Below are 8,827 nucleotides of genomic sequence, written 5' to 3'. Positions count from 1 at the left end.
ATATATATATATATATATATATATATATATATATGTGTGTGTGTGTGTGTGTGTGTGTGTGTGTGTGTATGTATGTATGGATGAGAAAAAGTACTTTAATATAAATTTGCATTCAATTTGCAAAAAAAAAAAAAAAAATGGAAACAAGATAGTCATGAAAACTACTTGTAGATAGCGCCACTTGTCTCACAAGGACAATGGAAAAAGTGAGTTTTGTTTCCTTGATTTTCAAAGTTCTGCCCAAAGTGGTAAATCAGTTCTTGAGGGATCATTCTCCCTTTCCGTCCAGCTGCCTGTGGCCCAACGGAATTTTCAGGTAAGCAAAGTTTTGTCCTATAACCATTTAGCCTAGTGATTTTTCTTTGAACATCAGGGTTGTAGGGACGTGTACCTTGAATATTTGGTGTTTTACAATGGTTTCAAAATCTTGTGCAGAAGCTCCGTGCAGTTGTTACTTTTTTTTTTTTTTTTACCAGCCAATGTAATTTAAGACATTTTTCGTAGTACTTCAATTTACAAGTCCATTTTTTTTTTCTTATTCAGTTATATACCAGTTTGTGTCCTCCCCCCACTTTCCCACTCACCCTCCTCTCTTGAAGTGTAGCAGTTCAATTTTGAGCGCAAGACTAAGTTTATTTCTCTAAGAGTAAAATTATGCGTATTTTTAATGCGTACTTTGTCGATTCGAGATTGTCAGGCTAGCGATTTTGGGTTGCTTAACGGTTTCTGAATAGTCTTAGACTTTTTAAACGAGTCTGTGGCAAACGTTTGCACTACTTGAAAATTTAGTTACCCTAGGTTGTGATTTTTTTTGTACGTTATATCTTGGAAAAAGGTATCTTGGAATTTTGTTGCTGTAAGTTTTGTAATACGGTAATTTTGGTGAATTTTGGTGAATCCGCAACTTCAGTTTTCACTTTGACTACCGCAATTCAGTAGAAAGTGGCACCGGAGTAAAATGTTTGACTAAAATCGTGGGCAACCTTCCAAGCGGCCAGAACAATTTTTGAAATTGGTCAATGGTTGCCACCTGAAATTTTTACAGATGAGCACCAATTAATTTTACAGTATATAAAAGAATAACCATTTTAAAGGAAGCTTCGCAAATTTAACGGCAAACACTGGTAACCATATATTTAATCTCCAAAGTCCTAGAGTGAATATTTCACAAAACTAACGGAAGACATTCAGCCCCAGTTTCGTAGTTTTTTTTCCTGTAAGGACTGGCAAAGTTAGCCCATGCGCTAGCTGATGTACGTAAATATAGCAGATAAACGTGCTTTTAAGATGGGTGTAATTGATAGTGATTTTTGCCCATGTATTAATTTTTAAGTTAAAACTCGCTCACTTACGACTGTTATAGTTTTTAACACGTATAATTTCAACACTATTTATTTAGACTGCTTAAAGTTAGATGTTGAAAGTGAAAACTAAACACAGTAAATTTATCTGAGTAATTTCTCAGATTCTCACCCGTACCCCATTGTGCACCCTTTTTTTGTTTAACTAAAACATATTAGTAAAAGATCTTCGTCTGGCCGTCACCTTTTGAGCGTATGAGATTTGAGGATCAAAGTTAGAATCTGGAGCATTTGACTGGCATAGTGATACTAGTAATAATTTTAGCACATGAATTAAATTTTAATTAGAATTTAAGTGCATTTAGAACTGGTGGAGTTGATCCTAGGAATGATTTTAACAGGACTTAAACTTATTAGGAAAGTTAGAATCTTGTACATATAAGATTGGTGCAGTTGTTAGGGATGATTTTAACACAGAACTTGATTAGGAAAGTTAAAATCTTGTATATTTAAGGTTGGTGCAGTTGTTAGGAATGATTTTAACACAGGACTTAGACTTGATTAGGATGTTAGAATTTTATGCTTTTAAGAGTGGTGTAATCAATACTTGGAATGATTTTAGCACATGACTGAAGCTCTCTTGCTTCATAACTGGTGTAGTCGATACTTTTGTGATTATAGCACATGAACTAGACTTAATGACTTGAGTCAGTCAATCTCCGGCATTTAAGACAGGTTTAGTTGATAACAGGAATTATTTTAGCACATAAACTACGACTTGTTAGAATCTCGTACATCAAGACTGGTATGGTCTACATTAAACGTTTTTAACAATTTACTAGAAGATTAAAGTTGAAGAAGCGAGCATTAAAGACTGATGGAGAGATACTAGGAATGGTTTTAGCACGTGAGTTAGACTTCCTTTTCATTCCTTTTATTGTACCTCCATTCATATTACTTTTGTTCCATGTTACTATCCACCCTTTCCTAACAGTTATTTCATAGCGCAACTGCGAGGTTTTCTGCTGCTATACTGTTCAAACCTTTCCTGCTCTCAATTTGGGGTGTTGTTAGAATCCTGTGCATTTAAGCCTGATATAGTGATATTAGGAATGATTTTAACACCTAATTTACTTTATTAAAGTGAGAATCTTTTACATTTAAGACCGGTGTAGTTATTAGGAATGATTTTAGCACAAGAATTAGACCTCAGGATTCAAGTTTAGAATCTCGCGTAAGACTGGTGTTGACACTAGGAGGTATTCGAGCTCATGAATTAGACTTCAGGATTAGTTAGAATCTAGCAGAAGAAGACTTCAGGATTGTTAGAATGTTGACTTCAGGATTAAAGTTAGAATCTAGTTTTATGATTTTTTAATTACCCTTCAGGATTAAGTTTAGATTCTCGTGCATGTAAGACAGTTGTTGATACCAGGAAAAATTTGTCCTGGTCGTTTTGGCCGTAAGTCATTTAGGCCGTAACATCCAAAACAACCTAAGACGTTGTTTGTGGTATTTACCGTAATTTTGTTTTACGTACATTCCCAAGGGGCTGGGACTAAACACAGCGCCCACTTTGCACGTAAACGTACTTACGGCCGAAACGACCCGAACTCGAAAAATGTTAGCATATTAATTAGGCTTGAGGAAAGAGCTGGAAACTTGTGCATTTAAAAGTAGTGGTGGTATTGAGAACGAGTTTAGCACGCGAATTAGACTTAAGGACTAAAGTCAGAACCTCGTGCATTTAAGAATGGTGCTGTCGATACCAGGAATGATTTGAAAACTTAAATTAACCCAAGGATTAAAGTTACTCATGCAGTTAAGACTAGTGTAGAGATACCAGGGAATGGATTTTGTTTTTGAGACTTGGGGTGTGTGGATTAAAATGAATTAGGTTTGATATAGAATTTTTGAGACTTGGGGTGAGATACCAGGAATTATTTATCTCGTGATTTAAGGTTTGATACCAGGGATGAATTTAACTCGTGAATTAGGTTTGAGGATAAAAATTAGAATTTCGTGCATTTAAGACTTGTGGTGAGATACACATGAATTATGTTTGAAGATTGTTAAAAATTTATTTAAGACATGAATTAGTTTTGAGGATAAAAATTAGAATCTCGTGCATTTAAGACTGTGTTGATTTACAGTAAGACTTGTTGGAATTATTTCAACTCATGAATTAGGTTTAAAGATTAAAGTTAGAATCCCGTGCATTTAAGACTTGATACCAGGAATGAATTTAACACATGAATTACATTTAAGCATGAAAGATTCTCGTGCATTTAGGACTGGTGTAGGCGATACTCGGAAGGTTTTTAGTACATGAATTATTTTTAAGGATTAAAGTTAGAATCTGCATTTAAGACTGGTGTAGTCGATACTAGGAAAGATTTTAGCGTGCATTTGCGACTGGTATCGTTGATACTAGGAATGACTAAAGCACATGAGTAAGACTTGAGGATGTAAGCTAGAATCTCTGCATGTGCTGTAGTTTTGAGGAATGGTTAGAATCTCGTGCAATACTAGGTAGGCATACAGGCAATAATTTTAGGAATCTGGTTTCGAAATTTATTTGGGTACCCACTGTCACGCTCTTTTTCCCATTTAAATGTTCTTTACTGTTGTACAGCTGAACTTGCATTGCAGTTTTTCGTGCTTTTTTACATCCGTTGTATACGCCTACTTTTGATTGCAAGACCTAGCTTGTGAATGTTTTCGGGTACTGAAAGTCTGTATAGATTATCCATTGGTTCCCAGGTCAAAGAATAGCTAAAGGAAAAAATCAGTGACCCCGAAAAATCTTGTTTGATGCAGTTTTAATAGTGTATGGTTGGTTACAATTAGATATTGCATCATATATTTAAGGAAGGCGCTTTAGACCGTGAAGTGTAATTTTGCCGTACAGTAGCATTTGGAATAATTATGCCAATGGAATGTAATTTAACTTTTGATCAAAATAGGTTTGAGAATTTTCAACATCAGGCCTGATTACTTTGAATAATTTTCTAGTGTACGATTACTAAACTTTGTTCTTTTCAGGTGTGTGCTTCACGCCCAGTGCCTGACTGTGAATGCTGTAGTGCAGGACCTTGATGTAAACATCATTCGAACAGTTTTTCAAATGTGAAGTAGTTTGGCTGTGAAGAAGTAGTTTGGCTGTGAAGAAGTAGTTTGGCTGTGAAGAAGTAGTTTGGCTGTGAAGAAGTAGTTTGGCTGTGAAGAAGTAGTTTGGCTGTGAAGAAGTAGTTTGGCTGTGAAGAAGAAGTTTGGCTGTGAAGAAGAAGTTTGGCTGTGAAGAAGTAGTTTGGCTGTGAAGAAGAAGTTTGGCTGTGAGGAAGAAGTTTGGCTGTGAAGAAGAAGTTTGGCTTATGAAATCCATAGACAAGAAAAAATTAATCCACAATGGCAGAATTTGCATTACGAAACGTGGCATGTTGAAAGAACAAGACTTGAATTGTACACTTTAATGAAGGTGAGTTAATGGTGACAATGTGGGATTGTTGCCTTAACCTTGAGTAATATATACTGTAATTCTAAGTCTTGAGTTATTTTTCATTAGTCACTTAAGATTAGAATTGTCATATATTCGAGATGAGATACTGTAGAAAATACGGGTTAACGAAATGATTTATTCTTTGATCTGTTTTCCTTGGTTAATCTAGTTAAAATTGTTACTCACTAGTTAGGAAACCAAATTTTTTATGGAGAAAGTTTTTTCAAACTTATCATTGAAAATATAATTCAATGTAAATGAGGTATTTTGGATAGTAATTTCTCAAGGTGAAATGTTAGTTACCTTGATTAGAGATAATCATTGGATTTTGAAATGTAGTGTGACAATCCAGAAATATTCCAGATTAAAAAGTAATCATTAAAGTGTAATGCACAGTTTGATTTAACCCGAGTTCTCTCTTCCAGGTCTTGTAATGCCGTAAGTCTGATCGTTGACCGGAGTCATTCCACTGAGGAGTTGCTGTGAAATTCAAGTTTGACTTGGATCCGTAATGAGTTGATGTGCTTCTCAAGAATTTAAGACGTGAATACGTGATTTATTGTGCAACTCAAGAATTTTGAGATGAAGATCCACGATGAGTTGTGCTAAAGAATTTCAGACTTGGATCCGTGATGAGTTTGTGCTCCTAAAGATTAAGACTTAAATCCATGAATTGTGCTCAAGAATTCAGACGTGGATCCACAATGAGTTGTGAACCTCAAGAATTTAAGACCTGGATGAAGGGATTTTCAGTCTAGGTTAGTACTTAGTTTTCACCCTATACATTTTGTTCATGAAGGGTTATTTCAAGCTAGAACTAGGGTGCTCTCCACTAGATATATTTAACGTTGTTTTTAAGGACAGTTTACTTTTGAGTTCAAAACTAAGAATGAATAATGACTTGCATTAAGAATTTAAAAGAACCACATTTTAGCTTTATCAAAAGGTATAAATTCAGGGTAATATACTTTTTATAAACTCCCCCTCCTCCTTCGTTTTAACGTGTTTTTTCCATTTTATTATTTAAATTTAAATGACCGCTTTTGCGCATCCCGTTAAATACACCTGGTGCTTTAATCTTATATATAATAAATCAGTTAGGCGTTTGTATCTGGTGCTTCCACCTAAAATAGGGTGGGTCAGGCGTTTTAAAATGAATTTGAGTTCAGCAGACGAATTACTCTGCAGAATATGAAATTTAGCTTTCGAAAGATTTTACAGCACATGGAAGTTATTTAGGATTTTATTTACTTTATTTTATTTAAGGAAATGCTTTAACCAATTGAGGTTTTGATCAAATCTGTTTATTGAAATTGCCATGATACATATATCCATTTATTGGACTATTGAAATTGCCATGATACATATATCCATTTATTGGACTAAAGAACAGTTTGCCTTTTAACGGCATGTTTCGTACAAATTTGCCGTTTAAAATACAGGAACAGAAAATATTTAATCTATTGCTAGCAGATATTGTGAGGTTCTTCAATAAAAATTTATTTCAGGTATGTTTTGTGGCAAATGTCAGTGTAATCTACGGTGAAAAAGAAATCTAAGTGGGAACTGGAAGAACTGCACAGTGGAGAGAGTTGCAAAGAATTGGAGAACACGCTCAGCTGTAAAACGATGGTTGGGAAAAAGTTTTGGAAAGCTCATATTCTGTCTACCAGAATTGAAGTTGATACTGCCGAAGCCCAACAGACTACAAAGTAAAGTGGCAGCAGCAGGCTTGGGAGAAAGCCCATAAATTCATACAGCTGATCTAGAACAGATGAATGAAATGGAAGCACACCAGACGACGAGGAGAAGTGCAAGCGGCAAGCTTGGAGGGAAGCTTATACATTCAGAGTTGACATTGATACTGCCAAAGCATTAACAGTTGATTGAATTGGAAGTAGCGCACCGAAGTACCCATCCAGCATAGATGATACGCAAGAACAGAAGGTAGTTTAGCCATTCAATGAAAAACAGCAAGTTTTGCAGTAAGACTCTTCCACAGGGTGGCAATGTTGGCGGAGAGTATTTCCTCCGCACTTCAATATACATGGTGACATTACATTTTAAGAAAACTGCTGTAACATGTGTAGATGATGGTAATAAAAACATTCTAGGGCCTCTGTTCCTTTTATTTAATTACTTTCCTCAATGAAACATTCTAGGGCCTCTGTTCCTTTTATTTAAAACCCTCAATGACATATTCTGAAGAAACTTAATTTAAACTCTCTACCATGATTAGCACTATCTTCCACCGGGAGAAGTTCTGCGATTTCCAAGAGCCATCACGAGGTTGTAATGGCTTCACCTCTGGCATCCGCCAGGAATTTCTTCACTACTAATCCCTCAAGCTGAGGAACGAGTATAACTAGCAGTCTATTCCCTCCCCTTCACCACGAGATGGCCGGCCAGCAGTTAGTAACCTCGTATCTCACATTCACCTGGTAGAAAGGCCACTAGTTTTAGTTCACTCCCGTCTGCCAGGAGAGGGGGCCAGCAATGCCAGGCCTTCAGCGGTCGCCATAACTCATGTCACATATCAAATAACACCCCTCTGCCGACCTTTCTTACATGAAATTAGTCCTTCAGATCCTGCTGCGTCACCTGAAAAACAAGGTTTTAATCAAAATGGTTAAAAGAAACTGGGAGGTACTTAATACAAGTATTATTTTCCTTCTAGCTTACATAACTAACGTTATATGATCGAGAACAACCGATTAAATATATTTTATAAAATTACTGTACATTTTCTAAATTACTGTACAGAGAAAATGTAATAAAAAATTTTTTTAAAAAAGTAATTTTTGATTTTGAACAATTTACACTACGTAGAATAAGATCTTTCCAACTGCTCTATGAATCAAAAAACTATTTCCTCCATAAAATCCTAACTACCCCCACTATATAAGGCAGATTTCACTGGTCGCTAAAACTGAACTAACAACATTTGGACAATAGTTGTTAACAACTGATTAAATATGGGCCTTATGCCTAAAATAAACCCATCAAAAAGGCGGCTAAAGTAACATAACTAAAAGTAAAATTAAAGTAGTATCCTAACATTATGCCATTCATTTACTTTAACACTAAGATGAAATATCGCAAGACTTCCATTAACAAAATTTAGCATTAGAAATTGACAAGTTAAATACAATTAAAATATTACCCACTTCCAAAATTTTCATTTAGTATTTAAGCATTACTGGAGTCCAATAAATTCCACACTGCAAATTTTAAAATTTCGGAGACAAAAACAATCCTTTCCTTCTCTCAGATTTAATCAATTAAACTAAATTCTCATGAACTGCCTCAGAAAGAATATGTATAAAGATGCTTAAAGAAAACTAAGATGCATAGCCTATTGCTTGAAATATGTACTGACCTCAATCAATTTTAAAGACCTATAAACAAAACTGTACTACCAGAAGCAATTTAGTACGCAAAAATGAAACCTACGTTTTCCTCCAGGCGTTTTATTTTTTCTTTTTTTTTTCTTTTTTACAAAAGTTCCGTAGTGGTGTTCTGTGGACTTCTGATTCTACAGTAGTGAAGCAACTCTGCATTCTTGAAGAGTTTCCCAATAGAAGGCACCACTTGAAAATAATCCTGCAATAAAAAAAAAATTAACTCAAGATTCAATTTACTTGCAACCTTATTGAAAAACCAGTTTAATTTTAACCTTTTAATCCCATAAGCTATCAAAGGCTGCAAATCCTCTTAAACCAGAATTATAGGCACAAGTAAAAAAAACAAATTATTCAAAACATCAATGAAAGCAAAAACATGTTCAGCAAACCCAAAAAAACATTTCACATTGCAATTTTAGCAAACATTCCAGTAACCAATCCTTCGGTTAACCCCCCACTAATAACCTTTAAAAACCAAAGCTAACTAAATTCTTCACATATCCTTTTATTACCTTTGTAAAGGGCCTGAGGATCTAATTGCTAAATTTGCTCCTAAAATCCTGTTGTCTTCAAATTGAGAACTTTCAGGCACATACAAAATCGTTATACAGCTTTAAATCAAA

At 35.1% G+C, this 8,827-nt stretch overlaps 1 long non-coding RNA gene across 1 annotated transcript; it reads left to right on the top strand.

The window, feature by feature from the left end:
* The first annotated feature begins 254 nt into the window (after positions 1–254).
* LOC136848183 (uncharacterized) lies at positions 255–6,837 on the top strand. Its single transcript, XR_010855964.1, has 4 exons — positions 255–316; positions 4,347–4,779; positions 5,226–5,558; positions 6,309–6,837. It is a non-coding gene; the product is annotated as an uncharacterized lncRNA (long non-coding RNA).
* Positions 6,838–8,827: the final 1,990 nt, after the last annotated feature.

The sequence above is a fragment of the Macrobrachium rosenbergii genome, chromosome 18, assembly GCF_040412425.1.
Source record: "Macrobrachium rosenbergii isolate ZJJX-2024 chromosome 18, ASM4041242v1, whole genome shotgun sequence".
Lineage (NCBI taxonomy): Eukaryota > Metazoa > Arthropoda > Malacostraca > Decapoda > Palaemonidae > Macrobrachium > Macrobrachium rosenbergii.
This window is presented reverse-complemented; position numbering and strand designations above follow the sequence as displayed.